Raw genomic sequence first — 15,160 nt, forward strand, 5'->3', positions numbered from 1 at the left:
TCCAGTCCCAGAGGGATGTGGCCCACGCCCAGAGGGATGTGGCCATGCCCAGAGGGATGTGGTCCATGCCCAGAGGGATGTGGTCCATGCCCAGAGGGAGGTGGCCCATGCCCAGAGGTAAGTGGCCCACACCCAGAGGGTGGTGGCCCAGTCCCAGAGGTAGGTGGTCCATGCCCAGAGGTAGGTGGGCCGGTCACTAGGGCACAGACTGTATATATTTCCGCACAATAAACGGCTGTTAACACCGTTATAACCTGCCTCGGTGCTCTATCCGATGGCTGTGGGGGTTGGCCGGTTGGTGTTGGCAGGGGGGTGGTGGATGAGTGCAGGCCCGTGGGTGGACCGTGCTCCCCCCTCCCTCCAACCCCCCCCCCCCCCCCCCCCCCCCTCCCTGCCCCGACCGTCCCCAGCAATCCCCAGCAGGGTAGCATGGTGGTTAGCATAAATGCTTCACAGCTCCAGGGTCCCAGGTTTGATTCCCGGCTGGGTCACTGTCTGTGTGGAGTCTGCACGTCCTCCCCCTGTGTGCGTGGGTTTCCTCCGGGTGCTCCGGTTTCCTCCCACAGTCCAAAGATGTGCGGGTTAGGTGGATTGGCCATGCTAAATTGCCCGTAGTGTCCTAATAAAAGTAGGGTTAAGGGGGAGGTTGTTGGGTTACGGGTATAGGGTGGATACGTGGGTTTGAGTAGGGTGATCATGGCTCGGCACAACATTGAGGGCCGAAGGGCCTGTTCTGTGCTGTACTGTTCTATGTTCTATAACCCCATCCCAGGGATTCGACGAGACCATGTGATGGACTGGCCAGCTCGCATGCAGGGATCCTCCATCCCATGGACCAGACCCGCCATTACTACCAACCCAGAGCCCCCCTCGTACCGCCACAGGTATGTGTCATGAAGGGGACGTGCATGCGGGTGGTTTGGTGGTGTGGGAGGTGAGGGGTTGTGGGTCTGGGATGTTGGTTTCTGAGCCCCTGGCCAGCAACCCCCTTCCCACTCTAGTCGGTGAACTCTGTCATGATGAGGGCGTCCCGTGCGTGCTGGCCCTGGCAATGCCATTGTGCGGCCTCCCGTACCTGCCTGGGCCCCATGTTTCACTTATTGTCCATCTCCCCAGCATCCTCCTCGTCGGGCGAGGCCTGCCCTTGCTCCTCATCAACCTCCTCCAGCACATCGCCCCTCTGGTGGGCTATATTGTGGAGGACGCAGTAGGCCACCACCATGCAGGCGACTCTCCTAGCCTAGTACTGGAGAACCCCTCCAGAATGGTCCAGACACCTGAAGCACATCTTTAGGATGCGAAGCACCACTCGACAACACCCCTGATTGCTGTCAGGGCGTTGTTGTATCGAGTCTCCGCGTCGGTCTGTGGCATCCGGATAGGCGTCATCAGCCACAACTGCAACGGGTAACCGCAGCCAACCCTGCAGCCGGGGAGGGTGCCCCTCAAACATGTCGGAGATCACTAAAGGTGGCAATATGAATGAGTCATGCACGCTGCCTGGATATCGTGTGCAGATGTGCCTGATGCGCATCTGTTGATCGCAGACCAGTTGGATGTTCATGAAGTGTAACCCCTTTCTGTTGGTGTGTAGTGGCCTGTTATCCACAGGTGCCCGTAGGGCGACATGCATCCCATCGATCACCCCTTGGACCCGAGGCATCCCGGCAACGGCAGCGGACCCCGCTGCCCAGGCATCCTGGTGGGCGCGGTCCACATGGAACAGGTGTACCTCTCCGCATGTCCAAATAGGGCATCCATGATGGCACGGATGCACCTGTGCGCCGAGGCCTACGAGATCCCGGACAGGTCACCACTCAGCGACTGGAATGACCCCATTGCATAAGTGTCCAGGGTGACCGTCACCTTGGCAAACGCCGGGAGCGGGTGTCCTCCCCTATATCCCTGCAGTGCCAGGTGTGCCATCATCTGGCAGAGGTGTCTCACAGTCCCTCTGCTCATCCACAGTCTCCGTCTGCATGCTCGGTCCGGCGAGTCCTCGAACGACATGCAGGCCCTTCTGCAGCCCGCTGCTCTGCTGCAGCTTCCCCTTCCACTGGCGCCCATTCCTGCTGCCAGGGGCACTGTTGGCTGGCACTGCACCCACTGAGGGCTGCCTTGGGTGTGGCCCTGAGTGGTTCCCCCCCCTGCCGGTTAGATGGGGTGCTCGGGGCCGGGGGTGGGGGGGAAACGCGGTTTGATGGGGGGGGTGGGAGGCGTGCACCCATACGTCCGGTGTCACTGTGTAGAACCAGGAGCCAGGGTGTGTGGTCAGTGGGTGTTTAGCAAGACGGCGGTTGCTGCCTGGGCACCACCCCAGTCCCGTGGGGGTGGGCACCGCGGCTGCTTGGCCTGCCCTCCCCCACCCCCTCATCTCCCCCTCACTTCCCCATACGTCCACCGGTGTCCGGCCCAGCAGCCCACAGCATTTCCTACCACCTCTCACTCACTCAGCAGCCAGGCGCCAGGTTCACGATGTTTAGAACCACAAGTGAACCACGCCATCGGGAACTCAGCCCATCGGAGGCGGTGAATCGCGAACTTCCCGGAGCATCGGGTGTCAGGTCCGTTAATGATATGCCTACTGTACTTTTAGTCCGCATGGTGAGCGACACATTTATACCATTTTCAGGGTGCTGGAGCATGCTGATTTGGCGTCAAACTGGCGCCGACCGCGATTTTGGCATCGGAAGCTATTCTCCGCCCAATCGCGTTTCATGATTTCAGCATCGGCAAACGGAGAATCACGCCTCCTGTTTGGCTTTGGAACAGCAGCAGAAACTGTAAATATCCTTGAACGGTCTCCTCAATTTACAATGTTACAATTCGAATTGCCAATATAATACCTTAATTCCTAATGTTTGCCTTTAGTTGTAATCAAAAGACTACATATACAACACAGAAAATAAACTTTAAATGTGCAGATTTCCTGACAATTAAAATAAATGATGCATTCATAAACTACATTTTGAAACTGACAGTGTAATATCCGCTTTCTCCATCAAGGGAAACTCAAGGATAGGTTTCATTCAGAAATGTCTTTTCTCTAAAGACCTCACATTCCAAATGCTAATTAATCAAGACCATTGCCATTACTCCAGGGAGGATACATAAAAGGCAAGACAAGTGAACAAAGAAACAAAGACATACTCGAGCTGCATGCTAAGGATTTGTTTTTACAGGATTGAGAAAATGCAGCGAGTCTTGCTTGAGTAAAGTGGATAAAAGGTAGGCAAATGTATTTTCTACTTCACCACAGTGATGAATGATCTGTAGCACTTTAAGTCAGAGAAAGTTATAAGCTGAGCCACAAGGTCATTACAAGTCGGCCAAGCATGATTCGTGGGTAAAGTATAAATAAAAAGAATCATTTCAAGCAGCACGCAGATTACAAATTGTAACCAAATGATACTCCTGCAGTCCTGAATTCCACTGGATATATATGTTCAATTGCATTCTGAAACGGCTAAGGCCGTATTAATGAAAATTGAATTCATGCTTTAGCTAATGTTAATGAAATGTTACTGTCTCCAAGACTACACTTTATTGATATTTGTTAGCAGAGTAAACTAGGACCAAGTGTGGAGATTATAAAAGATATGAAAATCCACATGGTAGATTATGGTGTATAAACTTTATTTCCGATTACTTTTGTTACTTAACCAATGGGCAGCATTATAGCACAGTGGTTAGCACTGTTGTTGCACAGCACCAGGGTCCCAGGTGCGATTCCCGGCTTGGGTCACTGTCTGCACGTTCTCCCCGAGTCTGCGTGGGTTCCTCCGGGTTCTCCAATTTTCTCCCACAAGTCTCGAAAGACGTGCTTGTTAGGTGAATTGGACATTCTGAATTCTCCCTCAGTGTACCTGAACAGGTACCATAGTGTGACGGCAAGGGTCTTTTCACAGTAATTTCATTACATTGTTAATGTAAGTCTACTTGTGACAATAATAAAGATTATTATTAATTGTTTATGTTCAAAATAAACGATTATAAAATATAATAAAAGTCACTGACATAACTTGTCTTTTCCATGGTATACTGATTTATAACTGCATGTGATTACAAAATTTAATGGAGACATTACCAACTCTATTCATTTTTTGTTTTCCATAAATTAAACTAGTTATCATGGCACAAGTTATAGTAGGCGTATTCATGATGAATATTTTACTTTATACATAATGACTGCTGTTGGTAAGGAAACAAATTCTGAAAACATCTGCTGTGTTTTGACAAGTGAAGACCCATATTAGCAATAAGATAGAACTGAACCAGAAAGATAAAATACAAAGCATTATTTTCAGGTTTGACACTATGAACAACACGGAGCTCTCTACTTTAGTTGAAAATGATTACATGATGAAATTATCTTCAATGAATAAGCATCATAAGGAAACAACAGGAAAAAAAAATCAATAATATATATTTGAAATTCTGTAAGAATAATATGACTCGAGAACTCTGCACACATTTCTTCCTCTCTATGAAGCCGATATAAATCTTGCTTTTCGGTAAAATGTATTCTTGCTGATGTTAACCGTGTGATGGAACTACATTAATACATCCATAGGGCGATTTTTACTTTGACAATGATAGTTTAAAAAAGTGACTTGTTAGTGTATGACAAAGTTGGAGGAAATGATCTTCAGAACAATATGATTATCAGATAATAAGCTGGACCCTGGACTACCAGCAAAAGGAAAACAGAGAGAATTGAAAATTACTCTGTCTTTGCTTCAGATATTGTACAAGAGATAACTCAAACCAAAATATGTGATAAAATAAGTACCCCTCCAAAACATATCAGACAGGCCTGTAAATTGCCCAGCAGGTCACCTGACTTTTTCCGCTGGAGGCTACTCAAACATAGACATCAAGATACATCACTGGTTGTCAAAACCTGACTGTAATTTTCAAATACTAATGGCTGGCGCAGGCCTGTGCACACTCCAGGTGATGAGTGGCTCAACCAGGGGTCTTTAAGGAACCTCTAGATATCCCTTAAAAATGAGGGCATTTATATTTTTGGGGGGCCAGAAGGAGCAGGACTCTCCTCTGTGCTCTCCCCAAAATTCTAGCCCATGACCAGGTCATACAAAGCTTCCCGACCCAGACCCCTCTGCCCCCACGCATCCCCACACACCCCGAAACCCCTCACACTTCATGTCTGAACTGCCAGCCACCTTCGCATGGAAGCAGCCCAATTTCCCTGCCCTTCCACAACTGGATAAGTTGCTAGAAAAACTGCCCCATATCACTTACCTCACCCCACAGATTGGCCCTGTACAATTCCTCATGGTCCATGAACGCCTCATTCATCTTCTCCAGTTTTCCTGTCCGTACCCTCAAGATTTCTCTGGGCGCAGCCTGTCTCCATAGCTGGTGGGCTAGCATGTGGCTCTCCTTCTCTCCATAGTCATACTGCACCCCCCTTGCCCTTCGTAGCTGTCCAACAGCCCTTCCCATAATCAACCTATCGAACTGCCCCTGTAACTTCTTTCCAGGATGAGGGCCCTCGAATACTCCCTGTCCACCTCAACGATCTCGCCCAATAATCGTTCGTATTCCTCTCTCATTCCTCTCTCCTTTTCCTATCTGTGTGTGCCTTGAGCAAGATAATCTCCTCTGAACCACCACCTTCAATGCCTCCCAGAATGTGGCCGCCGATACCTTCCCATTTTGCTTCAACTCCACCTTAATCACCGATTGCACCTTATCGCAGAACCCCTGTCCGCTAACGGCCCCGAGTCTAACCTCCATCCCTGCCTCTGCTCCCGCCCCGAGCTAAGTCGAACCTCCAGCCTGTGTGGCGCGTGGTCCGAGATTACAATCCCCACGTACTCTACCCCACCAAAACCCCATGGCTCACCACAAAAAAATGATTCTGTTGATTGTGCACTTTGGCGGGGAGGGTCCAAGTGGTGAAAATGAATGCCCTGCCAAGGTTCCTGTTTGTATTCCAGATGCTCCCAATTTTTATTCCAAAGACCTTTTTCCAGAAGCTGGACGCAGTTATTTCAGAGTTTATAAGGGTGGGGAAGGTGCCAAGGGTAAAGAGGGCCTTTTACAGAGGCAGAGGCAGATGGGGGGTTGGCGTTACCGAATCTGCTACACTATAACTGGGCAGCGAATGTGGAGAAAGTGAGGGGATGGTGGGAAGGAGAGGGGCTGGAATGGGTTAGGATGGAGGAAGAGTCTTGCAGGGGGTTCAGCCTGAGGGCCAAGGTGATGGCTGCGCTACTGCTGGCACCGAGGAGATATACGTAGAGTCTGGTTGTGCAGTCCACGATTAGGGAGTGGAACAAGCTGAGGAGACACTTTAGGATGGAGGGGATGTCGGTGCTAACACCACTGTGTGAGAACCATGGGTTAAAACCAGGGGAGACGGATGGTATGTACAGGAGGTGGAGAGAGGTGGGGTTGGTGAGGGAAAGGGATTCATATTTAGAGGAGAGGTTTTGCAAGCCTAGAAGAGCTGTGGGTGAGAGTAGAGCTCCCAAAGGGAAGAGAATTTAAGTATTTACAAGTGAGGGACTTTGTAAGGAAGGCGTGGAAAGGGTTTCCGAGGCTGCCGAAGTATGCCCTATTGGAACGGTTGCTGCTTCCGGACATGGAAGGGCAGGTTAGAAGTAGGGACATATACAGGTGGCTGGGGAGCAAGGGGAACACAAGTGATGAGGATCAAGGATAAATGGGAGGAGGGGTTGGGGAGTGTGGAGTGAGGCGATGCACAGGGTGAATTCAGCCTCCTCTTGTGCGAGCATGAGTTTGATTCAGTTTAAGGTGGTACACAGGGTGCATATGACCTGGGCGAGGATGAGTGGGTTCTTTCAAGGGGTGGTAGACGAGTGTGAGAAGTTTGGGCAAGGACCAGCAAATCATGTGCATATGTTCTGGAGTTTTGAGACATCAGAGAGATACTGGGCAGGAATGTTCGGGATGCTAGCAAAGATTGCGGGGGCAGAGGTCAGGCCTATGGTGGTGAGATTTCGGATATCGGAAATGCAGGCGCTGATGGAGGGGAAGAAGACCAATGTTGTGGCCTCCGCCTCTCTGGTGGCCAGTGAAGAATTTTGCTGGAATGGTGGCCGGCAATGTCACCAGGTTGGTGGCCTGGCTAGGGGACCTGTACGACCTCCTCTGGTTGGAGAACATAAAGTTTGAATTGAGGGGTTCAGCAGAGGGCTTTGAGACATGGTGGAATTGTTTGTGACCACGTTTGAGGAATTGTTTGTCGGGGGAAGGGGGTGAAAAAGGACAAAATTTGTATAGACTGTCAAATTACGAGTTGGGGGCGAATGTTCCCCAAACTGTTTATGATTTTGTATTTTTGAATATGTTTGGAATAAAATACATTTTTAAAAAAGTGTCATAATGTATTTTTTCATGTGTTTTTCCATTTCTTTTACTTTAATAGATATTTTTTATTAATTATTTACACAATGACTGGATTGGTTCCTCACTAGGATGTACATAGTTTCTCACATTATTCCAAACAAACATACATCACTGAGATCCAGTGCTTGAAGTTCTCCTTTGGGGCTTTGAGACATTCACGCAGGTAACATCAATAGGGTTCTTAACACTCACTTACAGTAATTCCCAAGGCGATAAATCCCAGGGGATCTGCCCACAGTTTTGTTTTAAGTGGAGCTTCATGATAGTAGAGGAGGCCCCATTCCCACATGAATACATCTCCAGGTGAACAGATACCTCTACAACCACAGTCATGTCAAAAGCAACAGATTCAAATATTAAATGAAAACACAGTAAAGCAGTAAGTGTGTGAAAAAGGTCTTTATTCAATTTATTCACACCTTATAATGACCTGAATTTGTAAAAGGCTGAGGTTTGCATTGAAAAACATTCGCCGTTACCTCCAAGAAACTCGGTAATCTGCAGGTCAGCTCCATGTGGCCCAGTTTATTTGCCAGGGTGACTTCCCTTTCTTGCAAGATTGGACTAGAATAGGAATGCTCTCTGCTAGGGCTGCCTTGAACCATGGCAGCAGAGTTTCTGCAACATCGGGATAGGCAGCCGTTCTCATCCTCTTTCTTGCTGGAGAGAACTGCCTTGCTGCTTGTTGAACTGCTCCAAGATGTTCGACTTGTGTTTCATTATGGTGGACAAACTCGATTATGGAATCTCCTACTCCTTCATAAGGCCTACTTGGCGATCAACAACACTGTAATCTGTTCACAGGTTTAGTCATACTCGTAGATTTTGCATTCACAGGGAGATCCTGATGTCAAATGATGGCTTTCCCAGCACTCCATGATTTTGTGCTCTTAGAATCATCATAAAATTGCCTTCAGTGTCCAAAAAATGTTAAATGGGGGTTACTGGGTTACGGGGATAGGGTAGATATGTGGGCTTCAGTAGAGTGCTCTTTGTAAGGGCCGGTGCAGACTCGATGGGCCAAATGGCCTCCTTCTGCACTGTCAATTCTATGATTCTATAACCCCACCTAACCTTTTAGACACTAAGGGGCAATTTATCATGACCAATCCAGCTAACCTGCACATCTTTGGACTGTGGGAGGAAACCGGAGCACCCGGAGGAAACCCCCACAGACACGGGGAGAAAGTGCAAACTCCACACAGACAGTCACACAAGGCCGGAATTGAACATGGGTCCCTGGAGCAGTGAGGCAGCAGTGCTAACTACTCAGCCACCATGCCCCCTTTTTCCAGAAGCTGGGTGCAGTTATTTCGCAGTTTCTCGTGTGATCTAACTCTGCTCGGATTGGTCATCATAGTCATAAAAACAAGATGAGACCAGTTCGGCTACTTCAGAGTTCCAATCTAGAAATTCAACTTATCACCGGCACTGTTCTATGGGATTGGATATTCTGCTGGCGGGACTGGTTGACAACTTTGACACAACAAGAATTTTGTGCCGTGCGATTTTGAGTCATTGCGATTTCACTGTAATTGTGAAGAATCCCATTACTCCACTGTGGAACATTTTCCCCAGCTTTTTCATTGTGTCAACATTCAGCACCTCAATACTCAGTGCTCTTTAAAGCACAACTTACATGTAGCAAAAAGAAAATATGTATAATGGATCTGACTACACTGACACAATTTGACACAGTGCTAGATCCGATGGGGAGAAATCTTTGAATGCTTCGCATCTGTGAAGATACAGGACCAGCCATAACTTGTGTTTGATCATTTGCAGGGTATATATTATTTGGAATAGTTTAACTGTTCATAAGTGCAAAATGATGCACTACACAAACGGAATAAGCATTGTTGTACACTCAACATAAGACACCACCTTCTCGTTTCATAGCGCAAAGAGCTCCGTGGACCATCGGCTACAACTCAAAAGCACCATGCTATCATCACCACCCTTGCTAGAAGCGGGCACTTCTATCATCAAAAGTGTACACATTGATAGAAATGAGTGGACACAAGGTGACGCATCAACCACAGGTAAGGAAGTAGTAGTGATAATTAATTAGATTCTGTTATTCACATTTACATCTCTTTAATATCTTTTGCTCCTTTATCTATTCCCTGATCATTTAATTTTGTCTTGTAGCATCATCCCTTTTGTCATTTAATGTCTCTTACTTTCGACTCTATTGTAAATCTTCCCTTTTGTTTTTCCCCTTCAATCTTCAGCCCTGCCCCTTGTCATGTCTCTCTACTTGCTAAAAACTACCATATCCCTAATTCCCTCAGGAGTGATTACTTGGGGCTGGTTTAGCACAGTGGGCAAAACAGCTGGCTTGTAATGCAGAAAAATGCCAGCAGCGCGGGTTCAATTCCCGAACAGGTGCCGGAATGTGGCGACTGGGGGCTTTTCACAGTAACTTCATTGAACCCTACTTGTGGCAATAAGCAATTATTATTATTATTACTTGGAAGGCAAATCAGTCATCCTCTGCATTTGTGCACCCTTATGAGACTAAGCCCAAAGATGTCTCGCCCTATCCACTGGAGCCTTGCATACACCCGTCATTTGCACCTGCATGTGCCTTGTTAATTCATTCTGAAACCAGGTAGTAGGAAACCAGAATTATAACTAGATTTATTTATAGGTTGCAACATTACAAATGCACAAATGCCAGTCTCCTCCCTAACCAACACCAGTGTCCCAGAGGTTTCTCTTTAAATGTGCTCAAAATATGTACTCAATTAATGCCTTCGAACTTAATAATAAAATAAGCATAATATGAACAAATTCCCCTTTTCTCTTCAAATCAAAATGTCATCACAACCAATTTCAAAACAAACTGAAGAAAAGTGTAAAAGAAAAAATAAATTCCCATATTCTGTACATCACTTCATAATATACAACACCCGACTTCTAGATCTACCAAAAGCCTCTTTTTACAAGCATTCCTTTTTGTAAAGCAATCTGACAATTGATGACTTGAGTCACCCCAGTTTTTCTTGGGGATTTATTTTCCTTCCAGCATCTCTAGGCAAGGCCAACTTTATTCAGTCATGCCATATTTTTTTGTCAAATGAAAGTCATCATAGTTCCAGAGGACCTATCTTAAGAGAGAGCTGGCTGGTGGTGATGTATCCTGTGGGTCACCACACTTTAGGCAAAGGGCAGGGTTGAGAGGGAGGGCCTTCATGGGAAACCTCAGCCAATACGGGAATTGAGCCCACGCTGCTGGCATTGCTCCATATATAAACCAGCCAACTGAGCTAACTGACCCCTATTGATCAAATGTATATTATCGCACGGTGTTTGATTATCTATATAACATTAAATGGACAAACTAATTTCAAAATACCCCTTGTATAGAATTTTCACCAGACACCCCATCAGGCTCCCCTTCAGAGAACTCCCATATCAGAGACCGTCCCCATCATCAGAGGCTAACTGGTGTCTGGGTCGTTTATTTTAATTTCCCTTCATGCCTGAATGCATCTCAAGTAGCCTGCTGTGAACCTAACCACTATAAAGATCTAGCCAAGCTTTACAGCTCCTGACCGCATCAAAAGAAGTTAAGCACTGTCTGCTGAGAAAAGGAGGTGAAGCCACTAGATTCTTATAAACATTGTGGTTAGGTTTTTCAGTTGCAGTGGTGGGGGGGGGGGGGGGGGGTCTGATGGATGTCTCTGGTGTGGGTGGGTCTCTGGTGTGGGAGGGCCTCTGGGGGGTCTCTGGTGGGGGAGTCTCTGGTGATGGAGTCTCTGATGTGGGGGGGGGGTCTCTGATGTGGGGGGGTCTCTGATGTGGGGGGGGGGTCTCTGATGTGGGGCGCTGGGGACGACTTGCATTGTGGAAGAGAGGGGGGCCCTCCAATGGACAGATACCCAAGAAATATATATCCTAGCATGCTTAAAACACAAAGGCATGAGGCACAGCAGGAATTTTCATTATTACCATTCCTAGATATTAGTAGTTTAGGAATTCAGTTTGCTACTATAGAATCCCAACAGTACAGAAGGTCATTTGGCCCATTGGGCCTGCACCAACCCTCTGAAAGAGCACTCCGCCTCGGACCATTCCCTGTAACTCCACCTAACCTGCACATCTTTGAACTGTGGGAGGAAACTGGTACGCCCGGAGGAAATGCAAAGTCCACACAGTCAGTCACCCAAGGCTGGAATTGAACGTAGGTCTTTGGCGCTGTGAGGCGGCAGTGCTAACCACTGTGCTACCATGCTGCCCCATGCTTTACTGACTGCTACTTAGCCAACTGGATCACTTGTTTCATGAATTTATTTACTAATACCTGTTAATGCAGCCCTCTGTAAATGTTAATTACATCAACTGTTCTTTTTTAATCCTTGTCTGTATGCGCCAACTTGTTTTGATATGGATGCAAAACTGTTTGTGCACTGGATTAAATTGACCCTCTTTAAATTACGTTATTTGGGATATTATGTTGTAGAAATGTTTTGGAGCAAAATTTAATAACTCCTGGAAACAAGCACAGCTTTGTTATGTGTGATTAACCTGTTTCTGATGAGGAGGTGTGTCACCTTTGCACTGCCGGCAAATTTATCTGATTGCTATGTGCAGCAGACCTTTAAGGAATGGCTGTATAGCTCAGCAGGACACCGAAGGCCAACAATACGTAAAAGCTAGCCGGCACTATCTAAAGCTGGCCTGCACTGCTGAAAAGCATGGTGCATTCTGGCTGGAGCAGGTACTGGAACTGTTATGGAGCAGTGCCTAAGAAGGAAGAATAATTAATTAAGGTGAAATATGGAAGACAACATGCTCTGAAATTTTCTAATGTTCACTAGACACCCTTGGTGCAGAAAGTGGAGAGATGTGATCCATAGGAGACATGGAGGCTCTCCAGTCAAACTTTACAAAGGCAGCCAGGTTAAATGGCTCTGCTGGTCTATGCTGGGAGCCAAGCCCTGTGGATGTGTATGCAGTGCGGCAAAATGTTAATTGACCTTATGTGAGTAATCAAGATCACTTATGTATCTTCAAATGCCAGATCTCACCACTAGCCTCACACTCAACACAATGCACCACTGAAGAATGTTCACATCTATTAGTTACTCATCAGATACTAAAGCAGTAACTTACTTGCATACAGCCAGACCTGGACAACATTTAGGCTTAGGCTGATAAATGACAAGTAACATAGAACATAGAACAGTACAGCACAGAACAGGCCCTTCAGCCCTCGATGTTGTGCCGAGCAATGATCACCCTACTTAAACCCACGTAACCCGTATACCCGTAACCCAACAATCCCCCCATTAACCTTACACTACGGGCAATTTAGCATGGCCAATCCACCTAACCCGCACATCTTTGGACTGTGGGAGGAAACCGGAGCACCCGGAGGAAACCCACGCACACACGGGGAGGACGTGCAGACTCCACACAGACAGTGACCCAGCCGGTAATCGAACCTGGGACCCTGGAGCTGTGAAGCATTGATGCTAACCACCATGCTACCGTGAGGCCCCAAACATTTACACCGCAAAGTGCCAGGCAATGACCACTTCCAAAGGCTATCTCTCTTTGCCATTTAATGGCATAACCATTACTGAATCCACTACTCTCAACATCCATTGATCAAGATGGTTAGAAGAGGTCAGAGGCTAGAAATCCTGCGGCAGATACCTCCTGACTCACCAGAGCTAGCTCAATCTACCATCCTCGATTATAATGGAATTCTCCTCGTTTGCTTGGATGAGGGCATCTCTGACAGGACCCAAGAAACTTGACACTGGGAGTTTCTCAGGACAAAACAGCTGGGGGCTCAGCTATTTACAATCGGCATTAATGACTTAACCAAAGAGACCGCAAACAATGTATCTAGGTTTTCTGACGATACAAAATAAAATGGGAATGTAAGCTATGAGAAGGACACAAAGAGGGTGAAAAAGTATATGGGACTGGATTTTTCATACAACTGACCCCGTGTTTTGCGGTGACATGGCCATCTGCCATTGGCCGTGGGCAGCATCTTCTCGTCCCTCCTTTATCAACGGGATTTCTCATTGAATGCACCCCTTGCTGCATGGAAACTGGTGGCAGGTGTGCATTGTCAGCGTGACCAGAAGATCCTGCCTGTGTGAACGGCCGGAAGGTTGGGCAAGTTAAATGAGTGGGCAATAAGGTGGCAGATGGAGTACAATGGGGGAAACAGTGACGCACTTTGGTCATAAGAATAGAAAAGCAGGATTTTTTTTAAGTTCTGAAACTCGTAAACATAGATGTTCAAAGAGTCAAGGTGCATAAAGTTAGCATGCAGATACAGCAAGCAATTAGGAAAACAATTGTCATGTTGGTCTTTATTGCAAGCGGATTGAAGTGCAGGAATAAACAGGTCCTGCTGCAATTGTACAGAACTTTGGTGAGACCCCACCTGAAATGCTGTGTGCAGCTTTGGTCTTCGTATTTAAGGCTATACTTGCTTTCGAACCAGTACAACAAAGATTCACTGGATTGGTCCTGGAATGAGAGAGTTGTCTTATGATGAGAGGCTGTTTAATTGGAGTTTAGAAGAATGATAGGTGATCTCATTGAAACATACAAGATTCTGAAGGGGGTTGATAGGGCAGAACCTCTCGAGGTTGCACTCCCTGGCTGGGAAATCTCGAACGGGGGTGGGCACAGTCTGAGGATAAAGGTAAGATCATTTATGAGTGAGATAAGGAGAAATTTCTTCACTCAAAGGGTTGTGAATCTTTGGAATTCTTTATCCCAGCGGGTTGTTGCGGCTCCATTGTGGAATATATTTTAAGCGGGAGTAGACAGATATTTGGACTCTCAGGGAATCGGGGGATATGGAGAACGGGTGAAAAGTGGAGTTGAGCCAAGGATCAGCCATGATCATATTGAACGGTGGAACAGGTCTGGCAGGCTCCTATTTAGCTTGTTCTTATGTTCACACACTTTGCATTGCTCCAAGTCTTACAGCCACATCTTGCAGATTGCACTCACTACCAGCTATCCAGCCATGACTGCCAAACAGCTTGTACAATTCTCCCTGACACAAATCATTATCTTTTGCAGGACAAGGTGGCACACAGCAGGAGACACCAGTTACTAACCAGAGGAGAACAGGCACGGTTACATTTCCTGACACTAATGGAGAGGACAATGCTGCCCATTATTTGGACAGTGATTGCTGAGGCTGTGCCCAGTTGTGGGTCTGACACGATCAAAACAATGGCAATTATGTTCGAACAGATAGCATGTGGGATCAATTTTACTGGGACCAATTGTGATACCAGTTTGAACAGTGGTTGAGTCAGTTTGAGTTTTTAAAATTTGTTTCGAATTTTTAAGTTATTGTGAAAAATGAGAGGAAAGAAAGTAATTTTACACTTAAAATGAGGCTGACTACGCAGCAGGCATGAGTAAGATTTCAACTTTAACTGCATCCACACAAACCCATACCTATGCTTTAATTAAGTTTTATCTTTCTTCAGCAGCTAGATATAAAAATGCTGCCACACACAGAATCCCTCTAATCAGCTTTCTACTTCTCACACCGTACTGAAACAACCCTCAGCAAAGTCCAGAACAATAATCTCTTACGGCTGTGATGTATTCTCTCCGCACTTGCCTGAGCCTCTTTTCAGCTGTCAACACAGTTGACCATGCCATCCTCTTGAAAAATTCCTCCATTGTTGCCCAGCTTGGTGCGATGGTCTAGGATTTAAATTCTAGATACTGCATCACTACCAGTGGCTTCCCTTTTCAC

The 15,160-nt window shown here is 46.8% G+C and overlaps 1 protein-coding gene and 1 long non-coding RNA gene across 6 annotated transcripts in view; one reads left to right on the forward strand and one right to left on the reverse strand.

The window, feature by feature from the left end:
• adamts9 (ADAM metallopeptidase with thrombospondin type 1 motif, 9) overlaps nucleotides 1-15,160 on the reverse strand; it is a 404,749-nt gene that overhangs the window by 152,401 nt on the left and 237,188 nt on the right. The gene's annotated exons all lie outside the window — the stretch shown is intronic.
• Nucleotides 1-15,160, forward strand: part of LOC119973081 — a 131,124-nt gene that overhangs the window by 54,893 nt on the left and 61,071 nt on the right. For 2 of the 3 annotated variants that reach the window (XR_005462229.1, XR_005462227.1), the window contains exons 2-3: nucleotides 3,102-3,228; nucleotides 9,301-9,443. This is a non-coding gene — a long non-coding RNA (uncharacterized LOC119973081). The remainder of the gene's footprint in view (nucleotides 1-3,101; nucleotides 3,229-9,300; nucleotides 9,444-15,160) is intronic. The other variant, XR_005462228.1, reaches the window with a different exon arrangement.

The sequence above is a fragment of the Scyliorhinus canicula genome, chromosome 11 (genome assembly GCF_902713615.1).
Source record: "Scyliorhinus canicula chromosome 11, sScyCan1.1, whole genome shotgun sequence".
NCBI classification, from domain to species: Eukaryota; Metazoa; Chordata; class Chondrichthyes; order Carcharhiniformes; family Scyliorhinidae; genus Scyliorhinus; species Scyliorhinus canicula.